The following is an 18,385-nucleotide window of genomic DNA, read 5'->3' as shown; positions in this document are numbered from 1 at the left end:
GGCTCCCAGTCTTTTAGTACCTCTCTCAAATACGAATGAACAAATAAAGGAATGAAAAAAAGACTACAGGTCAGGCGCGGTGGCTCATGTCTGTAATCCCAGCACTTTGGGAGGCCGAGGTGGGTGGATCACCTGAGGTTGGGAGTTCCAGACCAGACTGACCAACATGGAGAAATCCCATCTCTACTAAAAATACACAAATTAGCTGGGCGTGGTAGCACATGACTGTAATCCCAGCTACTTGGGAGGCTGAGGCAGGAGAACTGCTTGAACCTGGGAGGCAGAGGTTGTGATGAGCCGAGATCACATCATTGTACTCCAGCCTAGGCAACAAGAGCAAAACTGGGTCTCAAAAAAAAAAAAAAAAAAAAAAAAGACTACAAATGATAAGCAACATAGAATAGATATTTAAGGAAAGGCTTTAAAAAGAAAAATAAGACCAAAATAAACTAAGAAAAAAATTATTAAAGAACAAAGAGATGCCAGGGAGAAGACAAAGAGTATCAAAATCACTTCATAAAGACACTTGTGAATATATTACACGTATAAAACAAAACAGAATATGAATAAGAAATAATCAGAGAAGAAAAAGTTCTTAGAACTCATGCTTCATCTTGGGAGTTGGTCTCCAATGAGCCATACCTCCTGTCATCATGTCCTTAGACAGGCCCATCCCATAGTCAATCTGGGTTGGCCCCAACACTCACTTTAACTATAGCATGTGGTAGAAATGACACTGGACCTGTTCCAGGTCTAAGCCTTAAGAACCCCTGGCAGCTCCATTTCTGTGCTTCTGGAAGCCAAAAATAAGAATTGACTACCCTCTTGGAGAAAGAAAAGCCACATGAAGAGATCCAAGAGGATGAGATGCTATGCAGAGAGAAAGGCCACATGAAGAAACACCAAGGCAGCAGACCTGTGGGTGAAGAAGCCATCCCAGACATTCCACTGCAGCTGAGCATCCAGATGACCAGTCCCTGACACTGTCTGACCGCACAGTGAGAGCTGCCAAATGAGACCAGCAAGAAAACTGTCCAGCTAGCCCCAGGTAATCCATACAGTAGTGACAGATAGACAGATGTGTAGTTTTACACCATTAAGTTTTGGGATAATTGGTTAAGCAACAATAAATAACCAAAACAAAACTTAAAGTTATGACAGTCCAAATAAAATTTCCTGAAAGTCGAAAGATAAGAAAAATATTCCAGAACTTAAAATTTTAAAAAAATTTAGAAACAACGTGAGATACAAGACTCAAGACAAGAGGTCTAAAATCCAATTAACAGACACTTCCAAATGAACAAATAAAATGGAAAAGAGAAAGTTAACAACAAAAATATGACAAGATTCAAGACTCCAACTTTGAAAGAGCCTATCCATAGGCCTGTTCATTTGGTGTACCCAGCATAATGAATGAAAAAAGACCCACACTAAGTACACTGTTGTGCTATTTCAGCTCACCAAGGAAAAGACAAACTCCTAAAAGCTTCCAGGGAGAAAGTCATGCATAAACAAGTGAAACTCAGGATGGCATGAGGCTTCACCACCACGACTGGTTAGAAGACAACAGCACAGACTTTGAAATTCTAAGGTAAAATTATCCTCAACCTAGAAATACATAATCAGGCAAACTATCAATCAAGTGTGAGGGTAGAATATGAGAGACGTGAATACTGATGGGGATGTGATATGCAGCAGGCACTGTTCTAAATGGTTTACATGTACCAACCCAATTAAGAAACTTAAAATACACACACACACACGAACACACACACACACAGTTTTTCCTGCTAATCATTTTACGATGAAACAACCAAGTAGCTAACCCAGAGCCCACAAAGGCAGAGTAAAAATTCTAACACTTGGTAAAATAAAAATGCACATATACCCTGTGATCTAAAAAAAAAAATGCTTAAATATTCAAAGACAGACAGCAATTACAGCTACTGAGAACATCACTGTAAGCAAACTGAGGCAGAGAAAACAAAGGTGTCAATGAGGATTTGAACCACCTAACCTGCAGAAACCCACAGGATGCTTTCCTAGGTTCCGAGCTGGCATTGTCTTTCAGAATGATCTAGAAGAGGTCACATGACACTGTTACAAAGGATCTGGAGAAAGGGACCCTTGCTTTATCACTTCGGCTCTCCAGTCATGCTTCACATTTTCACTTCTTACACTCTTTCACATGAAGTCAATTTACAGACCTCCATCAACCCCTTAGAGACCTTTTTGTAATATTCATGACAAGTTCTGGATGTCATCTCTGCACTTTTGACAAATTCTTAGCAGTTAACTTACAAGGCAGTTAACATTTTTGTTCACAGTATAGCTAGAAAAGGGTCATATACTCAATAAAACAAATATTTACCAAGCATTCATTGAGTGGAAGATAAAACGCACAAAGCATAATTATAAAATATTCTCCCCTGCCATGATACAACAAAATTTTTAAAGGCTTACAGAATATAGCATAACATGACCAAAGCAAAAATAGTAAGGACTAAAGAGGGGAGGAAGGGAAAATATCAGCATGAACTGAATATGACCCAGAAGAGTCTTGATGGTCAGACATGTAAAGATGTATTGGGTAGGGTTAAGGGGTGGAAGTCAGGGGCACAGGTCAGGGGCACATTCTACAAGGGAAAAACAGCTGATACAGAAGCCTGAAAGGTAAAGTGGGCAGAGCACCTGTATATGACTCTTACCTGCCACAACCAGGGTACGATGCGCCTTTCCAGAACACAGCAGCGCGCAGCCAGGCCTGGGCAGAGGGATCACTCAAACAGCACCAGAGGCTGCATTCCTACTTTTCTTCCATCAACAAGTCCATTTTCATTGTTAGTTTCTCCTTCAACACAAACTTAAAAACAAATGGCTGAACACGCAGGAACAAGGAAAACCTGACTGAAGAATGAGACGTTAAAACTTAAGGGCCTTGGGTCCTGGCGCGGTGGCTCACGCCTGGAATCCCAGCACTTTGGGAGGCAGAGGTGGGTCATTTGAGGTCAGGAGTTCAAGACCAGCCTGGCCAACACGGTGAAACCCCGTCTCTACTAAAAACACAAAAGCTAGCCAGGCATGGTGGCCGGCGCCTGTAATTTCAGCTACTTGGGAGGCTGATGCAGGAGAATCGCTTTAACCAGTGGACTGTCAAGAGAGGTAGGCTGCAGTGAACCGAGATCGCACCACTGCACTCCAGCCTGGGCTACACAGTGAGACTCTGTCTCAAAAAAAAAAAAAAGTAATGGTCATGGTAAAAAACCTATGGCTTTGGAAGGCTTTCTCGGTAATGTCCTAGAATTAAGGTTAAGCCTGCGTTTCCTGTTAACTGAACAGGAAACCAGCCTGACCAACATCCTTCTGCCCAGTGGCTTGCTCTCAGCTCCTCTTGGTTGGGCCTTGGGCAGCCAGACTGTCTAGTTTTAATCCTTGCTCTGCCACCTGTGACCTTGGACAGGTTACCTACCTTCAGTTACCTCATCTACAAAATGCAGATATTAATAATACCCTCTTTTTAATTTATTCACAGGATTAAAAGAGTGAATAAAAAGTAAAAAATAAAAAGACTTGGTAAGCATAGGCACAGAGGAAAAAAAAAGTAAAAATAAATAATTAAATAAAAAGACCAGTGCCTAGCACATAAAAGTTCATCAGGAATTAATTCTATAATATGAACTCAATTTTGCAAAACTTCAAAGTACGTATAACTTTTAACTTACTAGGGTATACATACCAATAATAAATTTACAATGGTAGACATGTTTGCCTACTGTAAATATAACAAAGACTAAACAAGCAGATACTAAATCATTAAGCAATTATCAGTTAGTATCTTTAATTTTCTTATACTTCTATATTTTCTATAGATCATCTTTGTAACAAGAAGAAAACAAACCAAATGAAAATGAATGAATTCTCTCAAAAAGAATTAAGTCAAGACAGGAAGAAGGCTCGCAAAGTAATATAAAATATATCTTATGGTTTATGTAAAATTCTTAATAAAATACCTTCTTTGCTCCAAGCTGCACTCGGGCTTTGCCTTTGAGTCAGGTGGCATTTCTTTGCACGATGACTGGTTCTATTGAGTAGGCACTGCTTCAGCCCTACAGGAAGAACAAAACATCTCTGGAACACAGCAGCATTCCTGATTCCCACTTGAGGAGGCCTAACAAAATGGCATATGCCTCAACAGCAGCAGATCAGTGTTAAAAAGTCTGGAGTCAAGGGGAAAAAGTAAAATTGGACCATTTCCAGAATCTCACAAAAAGCAACAAACTGACGTTCTAAGTGCCCAACATGAGCAAATTAGAACCTTAAATAAAGGTCACTCTTAATGCCTATCCCAGCATAGATTCAGCACCAAGTACAGTGTCATTTTACTGGTTTACCTTTTTCATTCTTGAAAGTAGGAGCTATGAAAAAAAAAACACTAAAATTTCTCTAAGAGAACCTTCTACTTTCTATCTAACTTACATAATCAAAACACTCTATTGAGGGTGAAAATTGAATATTATAAGAAAATAATCACGTGTTTTGCGAGAAGTTGCAAATATAATGCTCCTCCACACAATACATACCTTAAAAAGAAAAAAGGAAACATACAAAATTATCTCAAGAATTATTCCTGCTTAAACAATGTCTACGTGCCATTACTAAGAAAGTATGCACACAGTAAAGATGAGAAGAGAACATGCAAGCATGAACATACTTGCTAGGGATATAGGACTATGGGTAATTTAAACATTTTAATGGTATTACTCTCATGTAATTGCTCTGAAATTCTAGTCAGTTGTTTGAAATGGCTCTTAGAACAGAATACTTTGACATTTTTATGATGTCAAAAACTAAGAACTTAGCCCTAAATATTCCAAAGAATAGGTGCAGAAGAACCCGTTTCCTTAAATGGCATTTGAGTATTCTTCACAACTCAAACTTTCTCTCCCATTCAGTGATGGCCAAGAGTTTTTCCTCTGACGACAGCACTGACCTTACCCTATCCAAAATATGAACATCTGCATGGTTTCCTGGTTCAAATTGTTTTTATCCATTCTGTCGTGAGAATCAAATGGTTCAGACCATCCAGCACCTCTCTGGGACTTCTCAAGTCCTTTCTAGATCTGAAGACTATTCTCTGAACCAAAGACAACTTCTGGGGGTGTACCAAATCTCCCATTAGAAAATTATTAAGATCAAGATGTTTTAACCTTTTAACTTTCTCAAGCAAAATAAATTCATTTCTCCTTTACTGTTATTTTAAATTTCAAAATACACGGATAGTATGTCTAAAATAAAATCAAGAGAATGACAGTTTTAGAACACAAACTGTGGTAATTTTGAAAACAAAAGCTAAGACCACTAATTAGGTCTATGTGGACACCAAGTCCACCACAACCTGTTCTGTCCTCCGGGGCTCTGCCCACGCCTTTCCCTTGCCTGAGATTCCTTCTGCTTCCTGCCCTTCCAAATGCTGTATTTGCCCCTGGAAGACTTGCCAAGACCACTCTAACCTGCACATCTCCCATTCCAGCTAACCAAAGGCATCCTTGGGTTGACTAAACCAAATTATTTTGCAGACAAGGCATCTAAAAACTTCCACTGTAGACTATTCACCTTAATAATTGTTATTGTGACATTATTCAATAATAAAATGAGGGAAAGAAGTCCTCTTCAATCCCTTATCCTGGAGAATCCAAGCAAGTGTCTTTCCCACTTGCTTTGCCCAAATCCTGGGACTTTTCTAAGTAAAAGTTTAATGGAAGGGAAAGAAAATCTAAAAGAAAAACTCTCCAAAAAATTAAACTCGGGCAAAGAATCATGGGATTAAAAATTTTTATTCTTTGTGTATTTGATTTCCAAAACATAGAAATCTCTCTCCCACTCCTTAAACCTGCCACTGGGCTAAGAGAGAATTGTACAGAATATGCACTCACTGACTTCACAGAATTAGAACATCCAGGCACTCACTGAGATTTTGCTTCCACAACCGCTCAAAGTCTAGTCATGAGTTAATGAGTTAACACCACACTTGATCTTCAAATTTTGGAAATGCTGACGGTAGACAGGGACTTGTTTTGGGAAAGGAAGTACACAGTAGACATTGTTACCCATGACCCAACCACCACCACCTTTCCTTTAAAGAACCCCACTCTTCCTTTAAGGTTGCAGAGTCTCAGAAAGTGGGAAGAAAGGAAGTTTTTGCATTTTCAGGTCAAAACGAAGTATATTTGTGCAACCACATAATGCCCATGCAAAGGTTTGTTGAAATCTAAACACAAGACAGAAGTAGTTCTAGCACCTCCACAAAAAGTAGGGTAAGTAAACTTTTTCTTAATATACACTTTCAGCATCAACACCTAAAAGTGGTTGACTTTACTAATGTACTAAATTAAATTACATTCATTTTGTCAATATGTGTTCCAAATTCATACCGATCTTTGTCTCCAAGGGGTTCCTGCTGAATATTGAGACAGTTGAAGATTACTAGGGGAAAAAATTCTTAATAATCGAAGTAAGGATCATCTAAGGATAATATGCCACATATACAGACACAGTCACATTTTCAGCTTTACAAAAGTTCAGTTATCAAAGTTGTACAGCAAACACTATCCTAAGCTTAGCGTCTTCAGGCATTTGATTTATAATCACTGTAAAGAAAAATCAGTCACAAAATGCCACTTTTGTATGATTCTATTTATATGAAATGCCCAGGATAGGCAAATCTACAGAGATAGAAGTTAGATCAGAGGTTGCCAGGATCGACGGTGGGGGAGAGAGGTACAGGGAGTGACTGCTAGTGGGTATGGGGTTCTTTTTGGGGAGATGAAAATGTTCTGAAATTAGGGAGTGGTAATGGCTGCATAACTCTGAATATACTAAAAACCACTGAACTGTACACTTGAAGGGTGAGGCTTATCATACAAAAACTGTATCACAATAAAGCTCTTAGTTTAAAAAATGTTTGTCTATGTCAAGAAACAAAGAAATAGGGTCATAGCTAGAAGATATGGGATATAAAATACTGGAACAAAACTGCTTAATAATATATCTAGAATCACACAATGCTTAGTCTTTACGCTGACTAAAATCACGAGATTTGTGTTTTATCGGTATTTCACATTTTTTACTTCTTCTAAGTCAGCCAGTAATTCCTCCTTCTCACTTAATCGTTGACTACAAAGACCAAGCCATTTTGACTCTGCCACAAATAAGCTTTCACATTTCTTTCCTCCTTCCATTCCCATGACTACCAAACCAGTGCAGGTTCTCCTCACTTCACTCTAAGACAACAGCATGGCCCTCAAATACTGTCACACTCTTCAAGGCTCTGTGAGCACAATCTGTCTCATATTCTCTTCTGCTGTCACCAGATTTATTCTAAGACCGTTTCTTCACTGTTACTCCCCTGTTTCTCAACCAGTTACACAGAAAGATGAATATCCAGGCATGGTGTCATGTGCCTGTAGTCCCAGCTACTCAGGAGGCTGAGGCGGCAGGATCGCTTGAGAATGTGAGATTCAGACTGCAGTGAGCCATGATCATGCCACCACACTCCAGCCTGGGCAACAGAGTGAGATTGTCTCAATAAATAAATAAATAAATAAATAAATAAATAAATAAATAAAATAAAGCACTTCTAAACCTTATACATCATATTAAAAAATGAAAACCTTGGCCGGGTACAGTGGTTCACACCTGTAATCCCCAGCACTTTAGGAGGACAAGATGGAAGGATCACTAAGGCCAGGAGTTCAAGACCAGCCTGGCCAACAAAGTGAGACCCTGTCTCTAAAAAAAAAAAAAAAAAAAAAAAAATTTAATTTAGCCAGGCATGGTGGCATGTACCTGTAGTCCCATTCCAGTCTGGGGAACACAGTGAGACCCTATTTTTTTTAGAGTGAGTCTCTAAAAATAATAATAATAAAACCTACATAAAAGAAACAAAAGGAAAAATAAAAGGGAAAGGGAAAGAAAGCATCCGTAAATCACACTCGTGTAAGTAACACAGATGCAAACTTATGAGATATTCTCTGTCTTTAATGATTGCACACTAAACACTCGACACTCACTTTTCTGAACCCTCTAGAGTCTCTAAAATACAAGCTCTTTTTATTAAATGATAATTGGAAACAAAAAGGAGGGCTAAAAGTGGACTAGAAAGTTTGAGAAAATCTCAGATGACATGCACAAATAGAATTAAGACTGACAGAGAATCAACAAAGGAATCCCCTGTCTAAGAACCACAGGTAGACAGATGTTCCCAAGGAAGCCTCAGGGACTTGGAATAAACTAAGACAAAAAGAAAGAATGAGCCACAGGACAATAATCAGATTAAGCAACTGCACAAGGAAAAATTGTGTCCTTGTACAAGGAACAGCAGAGCCAATCAGGTCCTGTCTCTTTCCCATCTCCCTTCCCTGGTACACAGAATAAACCCTGCAGCCCTGGCCTCCTGGGTAAATGTGGAAAATCATTCCTACAGTGAGCAATCCACCTTGCTCACTGGATGGATGGATGTGGGAAGCAGCGACTGTGGTCCTCCAGATACCGAAGCGGGGAAGGGAATAAATGAGGAAAGCCAGCTCCACTGCAAAGAAAAACCCACCCTGGCAATTGCAGAGGCCTCCAGCCTGCCTACTGATCTTCAGCCAGCTGGAATCCCAAATTAAACTCAACCAGTCAACAGGCCTCACCTACCCACATACCAGCCCTTTCTTTAAAGGAGAGGCTATTGGAGAAAGAGACTTAGGCAAGAATAAAGGAAACTCATATTGCCAATTTCTATACCACTCAATTTAATCATTTATTCATAATATAAATGAAGAACCAGAGATCACCAGGCATTTGAGAAATAAACAGCATTAAAAAGCAGGACCATGATGAAAAAGAAGTGACCTACAAGTTCAAGAGATAAGAATACAATGTTCATAATCCTAATTTTGTTCCCTTTTTTTCAAAGTCCAGGTTCCAGGCTGATATTATATAATCCTAATGTTTAGCCTTAAATATTAATAACAATATTTAATTCTAAATTCTGCTCCAAGACGAGGATTTTTATAATCCTAATATTTATCCTTAAATTCAAAAGTATATTATACACCAAATATAGGCAGCTAGGAAAAAGGACCAATCAGAGAAAAAGAAAATGAACAAAAACTTTCAAATATGATTGTTGAAATTAAAAAATTAACTGGAAATCCTAAATAATAAAATGAGTGGGGATAAATACCAAGTTTGAGAGCTCAAAGATAAAGTCAAGGAAGAGCAATAAAAGAAGAAAGTTTGCATGGACACAAAGAGGGAACAGTCGACACTGGGGCCTATTTAGGGTGGAGGGTGGGAGAAGGGAGAGGATCAGAAAAAAACGATTGGTCCTTACCAAGCTTAGTGCCTGGGTGACCAAATAATTCGTACAACAAACACCCATAACATGAGTTTACCTATATAACAAACCTGCATATGTACCCCTGAACATAAAATAAAAGTTTAACAAAGAGACTTTGGCAGTTCTTCAAAAGGTTCAACACAGAGTTACCATTTTATCCAGCAATCTCACTACTGTAGGAGAAATAAAAATGTATATGTTCACACAAAACCTTGTGGACACATGTTCAGAGCACCATTATTCATAATAGCCAAATGTGGAAACAACCCCAAATGTCCATCAAGACCACATAAGCAAAATGTGGAATAGCCATACAAAGATTATTCAGCTAGAAAAAGAATGAAGTACTCACACATTCCACAATATGGAGGAACCTTGAAAACATTATGCTAAATGACAGAAGCTAGACACAAAGGCCACATACTGTATGATCCCATTTATATTAAATATCAAGAATAGCAAATCAGCTGACAAGAAGTAGATTAGTTGTTGCTAGGGGTTGGAGAAGAATGGGTACTGGGTTTCACTGGGTGAGAAAACTTCTGAAATTAGATAGTGGTGATGGTTGAACAACTTTCAATATACTGACACCTACTGAACTGTACACATTAAAATGGTGAATTTATGGTATGTGTATTATATCTCAATAAACAAGAGAAAGTGAGAAAGCAAAAGAAAATTTGAAAAAAGAGTCAAGAGACACAAACTCCCACACCCATCCTGTAGGGGTTTCAGGAACAGAAAAAGGATGAAATAGAGAGGAAGAAATCTAGGAAGTAATATAATAGCTAAAGGAGGGGTGAGGAGGCTGGGCATTGTGGCTCACACCTGTAATCCCAGCACTTTGGGAGGTCAAGGCGGGAGGATCACATGAGGTCAGGAGTTCGAGACCAGCCTGGCCAACATGGTGAAAACCCATCTCTAAACTAAAAATACAAAAATTAGCTGGGCATGGTGGCGTACACCTGTAATCCCAGCTACTTATGAGGCTAAGTCAGGAGAACTGCTTGAACCCGGGAGGCGGAGGTTGCAGTGAGCCAAGATTGCGCCACTGCACTCCAGCCTGGGCAACAGAGCAAGACTCTATCTCAAAATAAAAGGAAAGAAAAGACGGGAAGGAAGGGACGGGAGGGGGGAAGGAAGGGACGGGAGGGAGGGAGAGAGAGAGGAAGGGAAGAAGGAAGGAAGGAAGGAAGGAAGGAAAGAAGGAAGGAAGGAAGCAGGCAGGCAGGCAGAAGCAAATTAGTAAAAAGAGATGGCAGGCAGGCAGGCTGAAGCAAATTAGTAAAATGAAATTCCTAGAGAAATCTAGTAAAATTTACAGGCCTGGAATAAAAAGAAAAGCTAACTCAAACAAGACATACAAAATAGGGAGGAAAAAAGAATGTAAGGTTGACCCCCAAGTCCTACAGAGCTACAGTTAGTACAGAGAAGACAGCTCAAACTCCAAAGCATGGCACAGAGGTAAGCCACTGAGAGGCCTTCTTGAAAACAAAACAAAACAAAAAATCTACCAGCTGGGTGCGGTGGCTCACACCTACAATCCCAGCACTTTGGGGGGCCCAAGCGGGTGGATCACCTGAGGTCAGGAGTTCAAGACCATCTGGCCAACACGGTGAAACCTCGTCTCTACAAAAACACAAAAATTGCTGGGCATGATGGCAGGTGCCTGTAATCCCAGCTACTTGGGAGGCTGAGATGGAAAGATTGCTTGAACCTGGGAGGCAGAGGTTGCAGTGAGCCGAGATCACGCCACTGCACTCCAGCGTGGGCGACAGAGCGAGACTCAGTCTCAAAAAAAAAAAAAAAAAATTGGCAAATGACTTGACTAGACCTTTCTCCAAGGAAGATATACAAATAGCCAACAATCACACAAAAGGATGCTCAACATCACTAGTCACAAAATACAAATCAAACCCATGAGATACTAACTTCACACCCATCAGGTGTGAAAACACTAATGTTCATAGCAGCATTGTTCACAATAGCCAAAAGATATAAACACGCCAGTGCCCAACAACAGATGAAAAGATAAACTGTGGTATATTACATACAAAGGGATATTATTCAGCCTTAAAAAGGAATGAAATGCTGACACATGTTAGTTACAACATGGATAAACCTTGCAAATGAAACCAGCCCAATTGTCCTATAGAACTGATGTTTACAGTCTTTTAAAATAAAGATAGAAATTGACCCTCCCAGTCTTAAAACTTGAGAAAGTTACATTTGTCTTATCTGAGTTCCTTTCTTGGGAAACCAACCATCAGGCCTCCCAGATAGTTATCAAGGAACTGAAACTTACCAGATCACCACATCTGGACCATAAGACACCAGACCACCTCACCCATCACAATTGCCTAACCAACTACCTGCTTCCTGTCAACCAACTCCTCTCCCTCACCCTTCCCTAACTCCTGTTTTCCCATACATGGTTACATTTCTTCCCTGCTAAATAAACCCGTGGTTTTAGTCAGTTGAGGAGACAAATTTGAGATTGATCTCCCATCTCCTTAGCTGCAGCACCCAATTGAAGCCTTCTTCCCTAGCAACACTCATTGTCTCCATGATTGGCTTTCTGCGCTGTGAGCAACAGGACCTAGACCAAACCCCTCGATGTTTCAGTAGCAATATGAGGTACTCACCATAAGCAAATTCACCAAGATAGAATAAGTAGAGTATAGGTTACCAGGACTGGGGAAGGGAAAGGAAAGCGGAAGTTATGTTTAACGGGTAAAGAGCTTCTGTTTAAGATGACGAAAAAGTTCGGAAAATGAATAGTGGTGATGGTTACACAACAATGGGAATGAACTAAATGTCACTGTACACGTAAAAATAGCTAAAATTGAATATTTTAAATTATGTGTAATTTACAAGTAACACTTTTTAAAGTTACAGTATTACACTATTACTATATATGAATTATACCTCATAAAGTTGATTGGCAAGGATAAAAGGATATACAATTTGATAAATACTCAACGTTGGAAGTTCTAACCAAAGGCATTTTAAACACATTGACTGGGATTATCTATTGATACAATGTTTTTTTAAGAGTATTTCAGCAATTTTTCAGAAGTCACAAAGATATTTACTGCCTTCTACCCATTTGTTCTAGTTCTATGAATCTTTCCTAAAGGGAAAAAGAAAAAGCGGGCACGAAGATTTAATCTCAAAAACGTTCATCAAAATGTTGTTTACAACATTATAATACTATCCAAAAATAGTAAACAAAATGATCAGATATTCACAACATATAAAACGTTTACCTTAAGTATTATGTATTTTATTTGAAAATGTTGATAACATTTAAAATACATAATATATATGTTATGGGGGAAAACAAACATAAAAAACTATATCATGTGATTCTAATTTTTTATAAGCAAAACAAAACTAAGTATCTACTTCAATAATAATTATCTCCCAGACTAAGTTAAGGACCCTTTATCATATGCTATCAAGGTAATATAACCCGAGGTCAGAGAAAACCTCGCTGGAAGTGGCTTTGGATGGAGAAAGAGAATAAAAGAAGATTCCTGCCAGAGAACTTGTCTACCTCAGTATCATTTTATTCAAATTAAAACTGTTTTACAATCAAACCTCAATTTTTAAAAGTGGGGGAAAAAACAGTATGTGTTAATTTTGGTATCCAAGGGGATACTAGAACCATTCTCCTGGCAGATACAGAGGGATGACTGTTCTCGGAAATGATTTGGAATGTCTGTCTGAAAATGTCAGCACGGAGCACCCCATTCAGGTATATAACACGTTTCAAATAAAAGTGTTTAAATACATATTTCATTGATTCATTTTTAATGAGCACACCATAAGCCTTCTCAAAGTATTAAATGCTCAACCATTACCTAAAAATCCTCCTTTCTATTACCAGATTTTACTTTGGGAGAGTAACATTAGAAGACGTATAATAAGAATTACCCTTATTATTAAACATTTTCTAAACTCCTATTGTTTCACCCATATTTCACCAGCATAGAAGAATAATTATTATACCACTGCCACAATTCACAAAATCCTTTCACCTCCTTTTTTTCTTGTGTCTGTCCTAACAATCATGAGATAAGCAAGCTTCATGATAATAACTACAACCTCTACAACCTCAACCCCACTGTCAATGAAATACCCACTAAGAATCAGGCACTATACGGCCAGGCACGGTGGCTCATGCCCGTAATCCCAGCACTTTGGGAGGCTGAGGTGGGCAGATCACGAGGTCAGGAGATCGAGACCACGGTGAAAAAAATTAGCCGGGCGGGCGCAGTGGTGGGCGCCTGTAGTCCCAGCTACTCAGGAGGCTGAGGCAGGAGAACGACGTGAACCCGGGAGGCGGAGCTTGCAGTGAGCTGAGATCGCACCACTGCACTCCAGCCTGGGTGACAGAGGGAGATGCCGACTCAAAAAAAAAAAAGAAAGAAAGAAACAGGCACTATACCAGGTATCTCACATATTTACCACATTCAAAGTTGAATAATTACCAAAAATCTATGAAGTAGTTATCCCATCCCAGTTTTACAGATGAGGAAACTCCGGCTCAGCAATTAAAGTAATTGGCCCAGAAAGCAGATCTTTGATCCACACCCAGGTCTGTCTGAATCCTAAACCTATGCCATTTCCTTGTCCCACCCACACTCCCCAGGAAACAGAGATTGAGAAAAAGATAATCATTTGGCCAAGTCTTATAGGCAACAGGAACCCAGAGCCTTCTAACACTTGATCTACGGTGCTTTCCACCTGGTATGTTGCTTCTATAAAAAGTAAGGACACTTCCTTCCATTGGGAGTTTACAAATCATAATTAATCTCATTAGATTATAAATAACATCATAAGGAAGCTATGTGCTACATAGGGACAGATAAGGGTGCCCAAGGGAAACTTTGAGGAAGTATAACTAAATTAATACACAGGGATCAGGGTTGAAGTATTTTATAACCAATACTCAAAACAGTAACAGTTAGCCTGGCGCAGTGGCTCACGCCTGTAATCCTAACACTCTGGGAGTCAGAGATGGGAGAATCACTTGAGCCCAGGAGTTGGAAACCAGCCTGGGCAACATAGTGAGAGACCTTGTCTCTAGGAAAATAAAAAAACAAGAACAGTTAATAAAGTTTCCAGGAGTATCTTAGATAATCCCAGAATTGTATTTATATTAGGAGAAGGGCTATTTCTAAATATTCTAAAGTTTATAATTGGAATGCCCATAAAAATTGCCTATGAGTAGATTCATCATTACATCAGAAAAATTTATGATAATTATTTAGGACTCTGCTTTTGATAAATATGTATGCTGTAACTACTTAATAAAACCATGAGAAATAATTTTTAAAATGTAAATGTTACTTACATATCACAGTTTGCAGCCATCCACAAACGCTGGATTAGCAATTGGAACTAGAATAAAAAATGTAAATGTAAAAAAAGAAAAAATTAAAATATTTAAGTCATGAAACACAGAAAGTGACAGCAAAGTTAACAGCTCAGATCTTTATAAAAAGGAAATTTATACTGTACACCAAAAATGATATTTACTAAATTACAAAGGCACTTGTATATGAATAAGATTAAAATAAAAACTAAGAACAGTACTTTTAGTTTCTCCTACCACTTTATATTCTCTAAATGACAGCCCTTACCTGATAGACACACGCCAACTATCAAAAAAAGCAATCTTAATACTATCCTGGAAGCAAGTGAACTTACATTTTTTTCAAGCCAACTCCCAAATGAGGGCCCACTACAGAAAATACCTCCGAACGACTGTAATTCCTTTCTGAGGATGACTTCAAACACTCTGCCAATCGATGCTAAACATGAGCCAAAAGAAACAGAAAACAAAAAAACTCTGACAAATTCCCATGAGCTTACCAATGGACCAGGATAGTCCAAAAAGTAATATTCCCAGAGGATAGGAAAGAAATGTCTTAGAGGGTTGATGTCTGCCTTCAATGTCACAGCAGAAACCTTGCAGTTTACCAGATGACCCAGTAAAGGAATCAACACCCACAACCTGTTCCACATGGGCAGTTCCTTCCAGTCACTGATGAGAAGGGAAAAGGTCTGTCTTATGATATCACATTTTGTTTTTTGTTTTTTGTTTTGTTTTTTTTTTTGAGATGGAGTTTCGCTCTTTTTGCCCAGGCTGGGGTGCAATGGCATGATCACGGCTCACTGCGACTTCTGGCTCCTGGGTTCAAGTGATTATCCTGTCTCAGCCTCCCAAGTAGCTAGGAGTACAGGAGTGCGCCACCACACCCTGCTAATTTTGTATTTTTAGTAGAGATGGGGTTTCGCCATGTTGGTCAGGCTGGTTTCAAACTGCTGACCTCAGGTGATCCACCTGCCTCGGCCTCCCAAAGTACTGAGATTACAGGCGTTCATTCCAGTCACTGATGAGAAGGTAAAAGGTCTGTCTTATGATATCATGCCCGGCCTGATTTCACATATTTTTAAAAAATCTTACAAGTTAACATAAAATGGAAACCTGAGTATTACAAACAACAACAACAACAAAAAGTTCAAAATCACCGTCTACTCTTATTTACTTTAAGACGTAAGGATTAAGCAGAGGATAATTTGCATAAACCTAAAATCGTGATAAATCAGTTTTTTCATGGTAGTTAAATCAAATTGCTATTTCAGCACTTGTTTGAGCCTCTATAAAAACATAAATTTAAATGCATAAGTCATGTCACAGAGGCCTACCAGCGGGGAAAGGAGGAGCCTGGTGGCCACCTCCTGGTGACCAGCCACCACGCACAAACAGCAAAGGAGATTAAGCTTGGCTCAGGAGGTCCCCGAGCTCTTCTCACTGGAGTCGATCTGCGAGCACACTTGTTACAAAAAGTCATTCCAATCTTGGTCTTTCAGAAATTATAACTTATCCATTGTCAAGGAAAGAAAATAACAGAAGTATGATGATGAGAAAAACAACTGCTGGAAACATTACATGAGAAATAAACACAGAGTTACGACAGCTGAGGACAAAGAAAACATTACTCTGTCAACACTAAAAATACTCCAAAGATGACACTACTTCTATTTGTCCTTCTATATTCCTCATCTCTTTATCTATCCATGGAAACTTTTTAAACACTTCAATGGAAAACTATGCTTTCAAACCAAGCAGATGTCTAAAGCAGAATTGTCCCACAACCTAGATTATAACAAAATGCAAAGTTCAATACAACTGAAGTAAAAGACAAAAAAGCCTTTGTATAAATAAATCAACTCTCAGATATTGAGAAAAGCACAAACCACACAGTTTATTAAAAAGTTCCAATGAAATTACTGTAAAAAAATAACGAGGATAACATGATAGCTAAAATCACCTGAAATTCCTACCTCCAAATCCCTATAAAAAAAAGGGCAAAATCTAGGAAATGTGATACTCCCTAAAATTTTTTGCTAACATGTTTTTGCTGATCTCAATCTTTAGACAAAGAAATTGTAAATATAATTTCCTAAGTAACTCAAAGAAGAAAAAGGAAATAGTATTTCCCGATAATAATTCTCTAGGTTTGCATAAATAGACCTACTTGGCACTGAAAGCACTGTTAATATTTTGCTTCACTTTGGTCTTTCAAAAACGTCCTTCTCCACAGGTTTTTTTGGTTGTTTTTATCAGTAATTAAGTTGACTGATATAAACCCTTAGCTGGCTTATTTAAACCTAAATATATTTTAAATTTACTTCAAATCATAGATTCTAATCTAGCCACAATGAATAATTTTCCCCAAATTGAGTTTAACAGCTTAAAATATAATTTGTTAAAAAAGTTTAAGGTATGTAAAAATTTGACTTTCACCCTAAATAAGATTTTCATTAGCTCAACAGAAATGTAATAATTATCCCTTAAGTATCTCCACTCCCACACCATCTCCACAGTCATGAACCACCTAGTCCCGTTCTCAAATGTCCTGGTCCCGCCAATAGAATCCCAATCCTTCCTTGTTGTCCCCAACCCTGTGCACCTACACCTGCCATAAATGGTGGAAATTCAACCAGCTCTATGAACGGAAGGGAGGAGGCCCCCCACCCACTCTACAGGAAAACTTGCCCAGATCTACAGGAACCTCCCCACACACAAGAGGACAGGGCAGCCCAGACTCAGCTGAGAAATGTCAACAGCTGGCACAAATGAATTACAGATTATTTACAATTCACATAACACTGACCCAAGAATATAACCAATTGTCAAGACAAAATAAATTTAGTTATTCACATACAAATATTCATTTGTGAATAAATTTCATATTCGTATCTGTATACAGACAGTCTACATGTTCGATAACTCCTTTATGATCCTACCTGAAAATGCTGGTAGATGCAATATTTTTGCATCAAATTTAACCGATGGTGGTTGTTTCATTATCTGTGGTTAAAAAAAAAAAAAACTTTTGAGGCAATTTTAAAGATGGATATCTGTCTCCTTATATGTCCCTTATATCAGATAATAAATCAATGAGGACAAAAAAAGAATGTGTAAAATTTGTTACCAAAAACAATAAGAACGATGCCTTTTCAGATTAAAACATACATATATAGATAATAATTTATTTTTAAAAATTATTTCAATTGATATCTGTAATAAAATAAAGCTTCAAAGAAAAAATTCACCCCATCCTGGCTTACTTTTTAGGTAATTTACCTCTAATTAGAAATTCAGTCTTTCAACAAATATCTATTGCTTACCTGCCAAGGTAAGGCTCTATGCCAAGTGCTAAGGGGGATACAAAGATATAAAAGACACAATCCTATTTTCAGCGAGCTGACTTTCTGGTTGGGAAGATGAGACAAACATTTGATAAACAAGAAAATATTTCACAATTCAAAAGAGGCAGGACATAACTACAGACAAAACCCTGGACAGAAAGAATTTTTTTTGTAAATAGTAGTTTAGAGAATACAGCAAGCACTTTACTTGATATAGTTGACACCGGGTTTACGGAAGAGGTAGAAGGTGGGTTGAGGTCTTGAAGGATG

The 18,385-nt window shown here is 38.4% G+C and overlaps 1 long non-coding RNA gene across 1 annotated transcript; it reads right to left on the bottom strand.

Moving 5' to 3' along the window:
* Positions 1-391: 391 nt before the first annotated feature.
* LOC129527167 (uncharacterized) lies at positions 392-17,898 on the bottom strand. Its single transcript, XR_008672142.2, has 3 exons — positions 14,748-17,898; positions 4,011-4,106; positions 392-2,863 (listed from the first exon to the last, which is right to left on the bottom strand). It is a non-coding gene; the product is annotated as an uncharacterized lncRNA (long non-coding RNA).
* Between the last annotated feature and the right edge of the window lie 487 nt (positions 17,899-18,385).

Source organism: Gorilla gorilla, chromosome 16, assembly GCF_029281585.2.
Source record: "Gorilla gorilla gorilla isolate KB3781 chromosome 16, NHGRI_mGorGor1-v2.1_pri, whole genome shotgun sequence".
In the NCBI taxonomy this organism is placed as follows: Eukaryota; Metazoa; Chordata; class Mammalia; order Primates; family Hominidae; genus Gorilla; species Gorilla gorilla.
Note: the sequence above shows the minus strand (reverse complement) of the source record. Positions and strands in the feature narration are given on the sequence as shown.